The sequence below is a fragment of the Salvelinus sp. IW2-2015 genome, unplaced genomic scaffold (assembly GCF_002910315.2).
Source record: "Salvelinus sp. IW2-2015 unplaced genomic scaffold, ASM291031v2 Un_scaffold16494, whole genome shotgun sequence".
Taxonomy (NCBI): domain Eukaryota; kingdom Metazoa; phylum Chordata; class Actinopteri; order Salmoniformes; family Salmonidae; genus Salvelinus; species Salvelinus sp. IW2-2015.
Genome location: NW_019957612.1, coordinates 52,211 through 63,175, shown reverse-complemented (window position 1 = coordinate 63,175; position 10,965 = coordinate 52,211). Strand labels below are relative to the sequence as shown.

General features: G+C 46.5%; 1 long non-coding RNA gene and 1 pseudogene across 1 annotated transcript; one reads left to right on the top strand and one right to left on the bottom strand.

Annotated features, from left to right (window-relative positions):
• Positions 1-869: 869 nt before the first annotated feature.
• Positions 870-10,701, bottom strand: LOC112080775 (ubiquitin carboxyl-terminal hydrolase 38-like; annotated as a pseudogene).
• On the top strand, positions 5,439-5,733 carry LOC139027473 (uncharacterized). The gene is made up of 2 exons (XR_011479561.1): positions 5,439-5,610; positions 5,665-5,733. It is a non-coding gene; the product is annotated as an uncharacterized lncRNA (long non-coding RNA).
• Positions 10,702-10,965: the final 264 nt, after the last annotated feature.

Sequence of the window (10,965 nt, the reverse complement as noted above, 5' to 3'; positions counted from 1 at the left end):
TGAAGCAGGTGGTCTTGGCTACAGCTTCAAAGCCACTCTGCTCGGTCTTTGATCTAGGGAAGGGGATACCTAGGTAGCTGCACAACTGAATGCATTCAACTGAAACGTGTCTTCCGCATTTAACCCAACCCCTCTAGGTTCTCTGATGAAATCACATCCACACGGGCCGAGGAAATGTTACCGCAACTTAGCATGCCYTTCATCTGTATCACAGCAACAGACTTCATTAAATGGGAACACCACCCAAAGGTAAATGTCTGGACATTCAATCATTAACAGTGCCTCAAAACCAGTCTTAACATTCACTCAAACATCAAGTGGCCAATTGGAAATCTAAGAACCATAGCCAGTACATGTAATGTTCAGTATGACTACAGCGGAGAATTCCATGGAATTAAAAACAATACACTTAGCAACCCAACCTACAATATTTTAATGTTGAATAAGACAAAAGGTAGGCTTGATTGCTGTGGGCAGACTGGGCACTGACAACACATGAAGCTGAACACAGCCATGCATTCACACGGCCGATAGCTAGCTACTGCAGTGGGTTCAGAGAAGCCAATAATACAAGAGCATCTAAATGACACTTGTGGAGAAGAATGTGAAAGACGTGAAGGTGTAAAACTCAACAAGCGGGGGCTTGTGGGTAGCGTGAGGTGCACAGAGCAGGAAGACACAAACAAGACCCTTTCAGCAATTCATCTTTAATATTGGGGGAAATCATGTATTGTACACTACTTTAAAACTGTACAGCAAGGCTGAGGTTTTTGTCTTTCCATCAAATTCTGCTTGTAAATCTGGATTAATAGATCTAACAAAAAAGGCACAAATCTGCAACAAAAAAATATTATCCCTGAATGAATAACTTAATTATAAGAGTCAATTTAGTACCTATAACCCCACCTTAGAACGTTGTAAACGTTCAGCATGCAATGTTCTGACGCAAATTACACACATTTTGTATTAAAAGATTAGAATCGCATCTTATTACTTTTGTAACTACAGTATTCATGGCATTAGTTAATCATATTCCATGTTTATTGATATTAACTTTCGCACCCATAGTGTACATTTTATTGCTATATGAAAATGTCTTAGCTGACAAGTACGCATCAATGAATCTCCTTATCAAAAATCAAACCCACCGCTTGAAAAAGAGAAATGCATGCAAACCAGAAAAGGTTATGAGGTCTAGCTTGTCCCGAGGCAGAAGGTTGGGAGTTATGGATGATAATAAAACGACAGAGACAGATATGAGAGGTAAGACCCTCACTGTAAGGTTGAGTCCAGTGTTGAGTTCAGTGTTGTGTGTTGGATTTAAGTCCATGTGGGCGTTAACATTATGCATTGTATTCAAGTGCTCCCTCCAAGATCTTCAGCGCTCTCTCTTTACGTTCATATGTGCTTCACCATCCACTGGATGAGTAGCCAACCAGACTTCTCTGTGCATGTCTCTCATTCATATATGAGTCCAGTGGTCTTTCAGTGCTATATTTACTTGTCTCTCACTCACTCTTCCCAGTCCCTCCTCCATCAGAAGACCAGTCTGTTGACAGTGTTGAACCCCCCACCTCCTCCTCCTCCCCCCGAGGGACCACAGCTGCCCGGGGGTTCGTTGTCGTCTGGTCCGTTGGGCCTGAACGAGCAGGAGGCAGAGGCCGCCTGGAGAGCTCGGGTCCGCGCYTTCAGTTCCTGTTCCTATTGGACAAAGGAGTTCGGYACCATTAAACACTGTTCAGAGGGTCGTTCATTAGGGACCAAATYGAAGAAAACAGAAACAGGCAGGGACTACCTGGAGTTTAATTTTCCATTGCAGAAKGGTTTAAAATGTTGCCTGTCCTAATGAGCATGACCCYGGAGTTTGGGTATTCTGTCTGAGCAAGAAAATGCAGCTCTGCTGTCCTCTAGTGGTTACTGCAAATGTGTGGTTGAAGTCTTGTTTTTTTGAGAGATTAACGACTCATGAAATTTCACTTGACTAATTGCATCTTGAAAACACAAGGGAAATGTGTAACATGTGTATGGTTGGCTTTCTGAATACTTGCAACATGTTTTGATCAAAGCTGGTTCAGAAGTACTTTAATCCTGTTAATGGATACATGGAAAACAGGGTCCTGTTAAATTTTGAACATGGGCACAAGTTGAAAGAACAAATTCCKAAAACAAGTCCAAAGGAGAAGAGAAAAGCGTGACTTGACATTACCAGAAATACCCTGAAGAATATGGAAACATGTCTGACATACCGATGCCACCCCCACAAAAAAAAAAAAAACGTATTTTCCCCACCATCACTGACTTTGCTGATAACCAGGGGTGCAACTTTGGTTTTAGACGTGGGGGGGACATAATTATTATTATTTTATTATGCATCCAGTCAGATAAACATGCCAAACAGCCTACCGACCGCTTAAGGACCGCATGGTCCTAAAACACACCGTTGCCTTGTTTTGTATCACATTCCAATGATAAAACTGGGGGGGACAAAAAAGCAATTTCAGAATGTGTGTGTGTGTGTGTGTGTGTGTGTGTATAGAGGGGGGCATGTCCCCCCCATCCCCAGTGAAAGTTGCACCCCTGCTGATAACTACTTTGTTTAGGGAAAATATACTGATACGATTATGATATGTTGACTCACCTAGCTATCTTAAGATGAATGCATTAATTGTAAGTTGCTCAGGAGAAAAGCGTCTGCTAAATGACTAAAATGTAAATACGCATGCACCTCAGCGTCCCATGCTAATCAAGCAATTAGAGGAAGGTTATTGGAGGCTAGCGTGATCATAAGTGAACACATTCCACTTCCCTGGGCCAATACATTAGCATAGCCTGATGCATCATTTAGGTCAGGATCACACTAAACGGTTATGCTAATGGCTGCGTCACCCCTCCTTGGCCTGCATTTAGTGACAGAAATGACAYGCTCCGACACAGGGTGGGACTGGAGGGCTTTTTATATAGAGATAATTGGTTTGAGTGAATCGGATTTTCACCCTTCTGCTACCCTGTTATCTAAAACTGGTCATGGAGAGAGAGATGAAAGTAGATTATTATAATATGGGTTGTTGCCCTCTAATGSTTAAGAGGGTGGGGGTCAAAGGTGAGGCTTGTCCTACTTGTAAAGCCAATGGAAGAGGCTGCTTACGTCAACAATTTAAGAGTTAATTCGATGAAACAAAAAATTGCACTGATAACTAAAGCAGACGAAATCCTTTTTAAGGTTTCAAACCAAAATGAACATACTGTAAATGAAAAGTGAGTAGAGCACTTGGATAAACACGAGCAAACAGAACGCCTCATTCATATTCTGTAACTCCTCCAACCCATTCACTATACTGTACTCCTCACACCCCTTCTCTATACTGTAACTCCTCACAACCCCTTCTCTATACGTAACTCCTCACACCCCCTTCTCTATACTGTAACTCCTCACACCCCCTCACGATACTGTAACTCCTCACACCCCCTTCACTATACTGTAACTCCTCACCACCCCCTTCACTATACTGTAACTCCTCACACCCCCTTCACCTATACTGTAATCCTCAACCCCTTCACTATACTGTAACTCTCACCCCCCTTCACTATACTGTAACTTCCTCACACCCCCTCACATATACTGTAACTCCTCACACCCCTTCACTGATACCTGTAACTCCTCACACCCCCTTCACTATACTGTAATCCTCAACCCCCTTCACTATACTGTAACTCCTCACACCCCCTTCACTATACTGTAACTCCTCACACCCCCTCACTATACTGTAACTCCTCACACCCCCTTCACTATTACTGTAAACTCCTCACACCCCCTTCACTATACTGTAACTCCTCACACCCCCCTTCACTATACTGTAACTCCTCACACCCCCTTCTCTCACCTGTAAAAAGAGCTTGTTGTCCTGGTGACGGCATCCATCAGTTCTTTCTGCAGCGGAGGTTCAGAGCCCAGTCTCATGCCGTTGGCCGTCACTCCCCCGTACTGTTCTGCCCCGCTAACGTCCGTTTCCGGTAGATCAGCACGTAGGCCGTGTCCTTGGGGAAACGGTTGGTGACGTTCTGAACCGACCCAACGAAGTGAACGTCACCCTGCTGTCGTTGAACAGCAGCCAATCGCCGGCCGCCTGGCCTCCGCACACCTCCTCCACTTCCTGTTTGGGATGAGTCGCCCCGAGCAAGTGAGTGCGATGGGCTCAGTCTGCCCGTTCCCAGGCTCCTCCCCCAGGGCGAGGCGATTGGCTAGGTGGTGTTGGGCTCCGTCGGCACCGTTGAGGTTGCGGCCGTATGAGTAGTAATGGCCGTCTCCGACGACACCCAGAATGCATCACTACAGAGCTAGGACGTAGGGAACGAACTGGGCTGCCGCACACCCCTACCTCACTTTCTCTCCTGCCATCCCGTTGTCGCCCTCTAGCCCAGTCTCCTCCTCATCTCTCTGCGACGGCTTCAGTTTCTTGGCCAGGTTTTCGCTGCTCACGGGTGAGTCCACTTGGAGTGGAGAGGATGGTGGCAGGAAGAGGACGAAGAGTGTTTGGGTGGAGGGCGTGCACGGGCAGTCTCCATGAGCGGGGGGATGGTGACGTTGTCCAAATCTTGCGGCGCACGTGGCACTTGCGTCGTAGGAGACCTCAGCAGCTGAGGATGAGGTACTCGGCGCCGCCACCACCCTCATCCCCCGCTCCGCCCGCTGCAGCGAGCCACACTTCTGGCAGAAGTAGGCGTTCTCTTTGTCCAGGATCTCTGGCGCCAGGAAGTAGTCCACCAGGTCAGGAACAGACAGCGGTGGCTCGCTGGACCCTGGAACAAAATGGACGCCGGTGGTGGGCCGTATCGGTTTGGGAGAAGGGCCTATTTCGGACTCGCTGCCCCCGTTACAGCCCCTGGCAGGGCCCCGGGGTTCCTCTGAGGGGCCTCGGTCTGAAGAGGGCTGGAGGTGGTGGAGGGACAGAAGGCCAGGGATAGGTCAGTGAAAGGTTCTTCTTTCTCCGAGACGCTGTTGCATGTCATACAGCGGATACCCGTGCTCAGCCTGCCTCCAAACATCCTCTCAATCAGCGTCCTCTCGTCATTCTCCCTCGACTTCTCCTCCACAGGCCACGGGTGACACTCCGGCATCCTCCGCAGAGGTTTCACCCCCGGTGTCGTCGCTCGTCCGTTGCCAGGGGAGACAACATTTGGCTTGGCTGACATGAGAACCTGGATGGTTTTCTCCTCTTCTGTAACCTTTGCAACAGAACACGAGGAAACAAGAGAAAGTCAACCAAAAATACAACTGCAAATGAATGTAACAGCTAATAAATGGCGCTGTCCTTTTCAATAACACCCATTCGAGTGAACATGAATTCTTTAACTTATTAAAATCCTTCTCTCAAAACACTAGATTTAAACATCATTCTTTCCATCTATACCTGGAGTCATACAGGTTTTAGGAGTTGTAGGGTGCTCCAGCAGTCTACTAGATGGTGTATATCCTGTCCAGGAGGAAGGAGTTGTAGGGTGCTCCAGCAGTCTACTAGATGGTGTACTACCTGTCCAGGAGGAAGGAGTTGTAGGGTGCTCCAGCAGTCTACTAGATGGTGTACTACCCGTCCAGGAGGAAGGAGTTGTAGGGTGCCCAGCAGTCTACTAGATGGTGTACTACCTGTCCAGGAGAAGGAGTTGTAGGTGCTCCAGCAGTCTACTAGATGGTGTACTACCTGTCCAGGAGGAAGGAGTTGTAGGGTGCTCCAGCAGTCTACTAGATGGTGTACTACCTGTCCAGGAGGAAGCGGAGGTACTCAGAACAGTCCTGCTGGGAACCTGCATTGAACCAGGGGGCCGAGACGCCTCAAAGAAGACTCTGGGGGCGTACGCTGCCCTCTGCAGGAGAGACACACACAACTGAATGACCACTCACCGAATACACACACCAAGCGAAACGTCAGGGATGGATCCATAGTCATTGCATTGAAAAACCCGATGGCCACTAACAGCAGCGGGAGACAAACCTGGGTGTGTGAAGGAAGGTGAAGAGGAGCTGCAGTTTCTTCATCAGTGTGTTGCCAGTGGCATCATTCAGACGTAACGAGAAGACATGCCTCCTGAAACTGGGACAGGACCATAGAAGAGTTAGTGCAGAGCATTTCATAYGAACTTCCTACATAAATATTACAGCATTATATCATTCTATCYTGAGAGGATTCAAGTGAGAATGTACATAGACAGCTTTGTTAACCATGTGGTCAATTCAATATAAATGCAACGTGTAGTTGTGTGTGTACTAAATCCACTACTCACTCTGTGGCTGAGAAGAGTGTCTGTATGATACTGTTCATGTAGCAGGTGTTTCCCAGGTTGATGAGGCCAGTCTTGCCCGTCTCAGACTTGCCCGGCAGCCTCAGCAGGCCTGAGGTAAACGAGTTGGACTGGGACGTCCAGGCACTTTGGTTCAGAACCAGCTTGATCTTCTCCTCACCGGGCCCAGGTAGCTCCTAGAGGGGAGAGAGATAGCTTTCAGACACTCCATACACCACGTTTACTATACATGAGCTGCATAGTATTGTACACTTTCCGAATTTTAAAAGGTCTATCCTTCAATAATGACGACATTATTCACGACGCCACAAACACTACAGTTGGTCACATAAATAACGTAAACCTACCCACCCCCTCCCATGTCAGGTGGATCATAATATAAAGGACAGTAAATGTTTGATACATTAAAAAAAYGGSKAKSSRRKWMMMYWRKKRRKMTMMRKAYGMMMRRTTACTTTGATGGCCTCCAGGATGTCGTCGTAGAGGTCAGGGAAGCCAGAGTACTGGTACATCATACAGTGGACGAGCTCTGTGAAGTGCAGCAGGAAAGCCTTACTGGTGGGCAGGCCGTCCCGCTTCAGACTCTCAACCAGGTCCACTATGTGTGGCACGACCTGGGGAACACACATTGAACGTATTGTAGACAAACATTTACATTAAAGTCGCTGAGCAGACGTACAGTTAGCGCATTCATCCTAAGACAGCTAGGTGAGACAYCCAACACATCACAGTCGTGGTACGTCAATTTATCCTCATCAGCAAAGTCAGTGCTGGTAGACATGATGTTCTTGGTCATATGCACATCACAGCTGTTCTAATCTGTTACAAGGTGGAAAGGTGCAGTGGAGGAAACTAGGCACTGCATATAGCAGRAGAATAGCACTAAACACACTGATGTAGTGACTGGTAAAAACATCAACCTTGACATGCTACATTAAGCCTCCCTTTTTGTCATGGGGGGGGTGGGGGGGGTCACACTGACTTAAATGTAATCAACCTTTTAAAATGAATTGACAATCATGGCAGATGAAACCACCACCAGTCAACTAAAGGACCATCATGGTGCTTTAAACACTTTACACCTCATTAGTGGAAGAGCCCTGCTGAGAGGAGAGTGATTCTGGGAAATGGAGTTTAATGGAGCCTGAAGGTATTTCAGCTAAATAGGGGGAATGAGGGAGGGAAAGACATGCGGTGCGCAATAGAACGAGTTGTATTGTGTGTTTCTTACCAAGTGGAAGGCCTCAGGAGAGTGTTGGAAACTCAGCAGCATATGGGAGAGAACSACTAGGGCCCCCTGTCGCACGATGGGGTACCACAGACGGTTGAATACCTACACACAAAGATAAAACARACAGCATATTTATTGTACACACACTGACACAGAAACACACAATTCAGAAGTGATATAGCTAGACACCATAATGAACTACAGGAACACATTTTCGTTCATGTGATCTTCAGTTCTAACTGAAGTTACTCTGTAGTTATAGATGCTATCACTACAGAGTTTCTAAACCCAGAGGCGCAACATCGCAAGACTTCCGGGAACGCTTGCGAAACAGATCAGGCTTCTCTCCAATGAGAGAAGTGAAAAATTGTTCCTTAGTTGTGACTTGTCTCAAAACCTAAAGTCACAGCCTAGATTCCAGCCAATGTCTTCAGRAGTTGAACATGTTATTACTCCAACCTCGTGAAAGTGACTCGTTTTCATTTTTGTCAAATACTACTTTATATCAAAGGAGTGCCTTTTATTTGACGGCCTGCACATGCACAGTTCAGCGCTTGACGACCGTTCGACACAATGACGTGTTTCTGCGCATGGGCTTAGCTAGCCAACGTCACCTACAAGTGTGATCGGAGGTTTCTATTGGAGAAGCAGTTTCTGCCCATCTTCATATAGAGTACTGTCTTTGCTATTACCATGTGTAACTACCAATAGTGGTCAGTACACTACCCACCAGTTCAATCTTAAGCAGGGTGACATCTATGAGGATGGTGAACTTCTGCACCGCAGCCAGTCCCTTCAGCAGGGCAATGACCCACATCTCCACATGGTGGGCTAGAGGCCAGGACAACCAGTCAATCATCCTGAGGAAGGAAAGAGAGAGAGATGGAGAGAACGGTAAATAAGGGCAGAAAAGCTCTATTAAATCACTACATCCCATCATCCCATCTAGTATACACATCGCAAATACAACGGATTCATTTATTCAGTTTAGCTAATGAAAAAACACAGTAAAGGCACCCAGTGACCTGCAGAGTGCTTGAGTCATGCTGGTGTCTTTGACGTTCTGGTCGGTGGTAAGGCTCTTGATGAGAACTGTGATCATCTGGAGAGGTATGTGCTGGACCAGGCTGGCTAGGGCAATGGAGGGGTCGAAGGAGGTGTCTGTGCAGAACACAAAAAAACTTGAGTATAATTGACTGYTGTTTTGTTGGGCCACAGCTTATAAAATATGTCCCAATTCTATTAAAATGTCTTGTTTACAACCTCTTCCCTAACCAAGTGACCCAATTCAAGTCTGATATTGAGTGGTGCATGAACTCTCCACCACCCTGGATCATTAAAATGACTAAGTAGTGACTGTTCCAAGTCTCAAGCATGTGCTAACAAGCCTGACATTCCTAGTTTTTCCATAGGTGGGCGAAGGTGGAGGGCAAAATTTAGTGACTGCATTAGAAAATACTATTGTGTACTTTACTTGTGTACAGTAAAAATTGATATTGTATTTGAAACTGCTCATTTTGTTCAAATGATTTATAAAACTTTAACTAGGCAAGTCAGTTAAGAGCAAATTCATATTTACAATGACGGCCTACCTGGAACAGTGGGTTAACTGCCTTGTTCAGGGGCAGAACGACAGATTTTTACCTTGTCAGTTCGGGGATTCGATGTAGCAACCTTTCGTTTACTGGCCCATCACTCTAACCACTAGGCTACCTGCCGCCCCAACTTGTATGGGGCATTGATGCATAGACACATACAGTGCAATTTGTGCGTGTGTGCTCATCTGTGACTGTGTGTGGTGCTCCCTCCCTCAGTCTCACCAGTGGAGGAGATTATAGCGAACACCTCCTGCAGAGATGGCAGCAGTGTGACCGGCTCCGCCTTCCAGATGTTCTGCAACAACGTGCTGACCTGGTCACCTGGTCCACGTACTCCCTCAGCTCCTGCTCCTGGCTGGCCGGACAGTGGAAGTACCCAATGGTCCTCACCAACTGCTGGCAGAACAAAATGGCCGCCTTCTCCCGGGGGAGCACTGTACGAAGTCTGAGAGCATGGTGGCAAGACGGGCGCACAGGGCTGGCTCAGGCCGTTCGCACACCATCCTTAGGATTTCTGTCTGGATGATGGAGAAGATATCCAGCACCGAGGGGCAGCTGATCAGCAGCCGCAGGCAGCCATGGATGTAGTCGACCACGGCCGGGTCTTTGCGGTCCAGGGCCGTAGCCCTGCTGTAACAGGCCCAGGACAAAGTCTTTGCTGAAGAAGAGCTCAAAATCAGCACGGTGGTAGCGGGCATAGGCCCCAGCACCTGGAAGCCCACCCGTTTCTGGAAGGCGTCTTCGCCCAAGAAGATGAGGCGAGTGGTGAGGGTGTACAGGGCCTGACATTGCTCCGCCGTGACCTCTTTCTCTGCGGCTTCGACTACCTTCTTCACGATGGCTTCTTCACTGGGACTGAGTGAGAGGAGCTGACCAGCGCCTCTAGAATCTTGTCCATGATGGCAGGCGATCTATATAGCTGTGAGGGGAAAGATCAGGGAGCAGTCCACACCTAAAAGACGAGCGAGCAGGACATCAACCACCATTAGTGACAGTTACTTATTCTGCTAGCTTTCCATTTCTCCATGGCATGTCCACCACAGCTAGCTAGCTAGACGTATGATTCGGTCAACAACTTGTAAATAACAAACTGTAATCGTTTTTACCATTGCTGAAAAGTTGTAAACCATAGCAATATCACAGGCTATGAAGCTAGCCACAGGTAAAAAAAAACAACAGAGCATCATGCTTTGCCTTATCATCACAAAGCTAGCTAACTTAGCTAGCTAAACAAGTTAACACGTTGAGCTAGTTCAGTAACCACAAGCGGCATGTTATCGAATTAAAATTATCTGAGATTAAAGGCATTGATGCACAAATAAACATGTGTGGATAACACTTCTTTTTCGCAATCTAGCAAGCTAACGTTCTTTAACAAACTAGCTAGCTATGCTAGCATGACGTTAGCTGTGTATGGTATTGCAACAAAGCAGGCCGGAGATGTCACTAACTTAGCTATCAAAATGTATCTTCCCAAACATCACGTACCAATATAATTCATAACACCAGCATCCGATTAAAATATCATAAAATGCCAGTTGACATTAGTCGCCTGTTGACAGCTCATTCATCTCTTATTTTGACATTAAAATCAGCTGATTTAAAAGCCCTGCCGAAACGTCATTCCGATGGACCACGAATTTTTCTAGGAGCCTTCTGCTTTTGACGATCTCATTGCCTGTTTTAAAGAACGAAAATGGCGACTATAAAATAAAATATATAAACTTTGGGAATTATGGGTTTGTTTAAATACAATATAAACATAATGACAATGGTTTGTAATGACTTAAAACAAAATGTATTATTCCACGGACTTATTTTACGCACTAACTGAGCTCATAG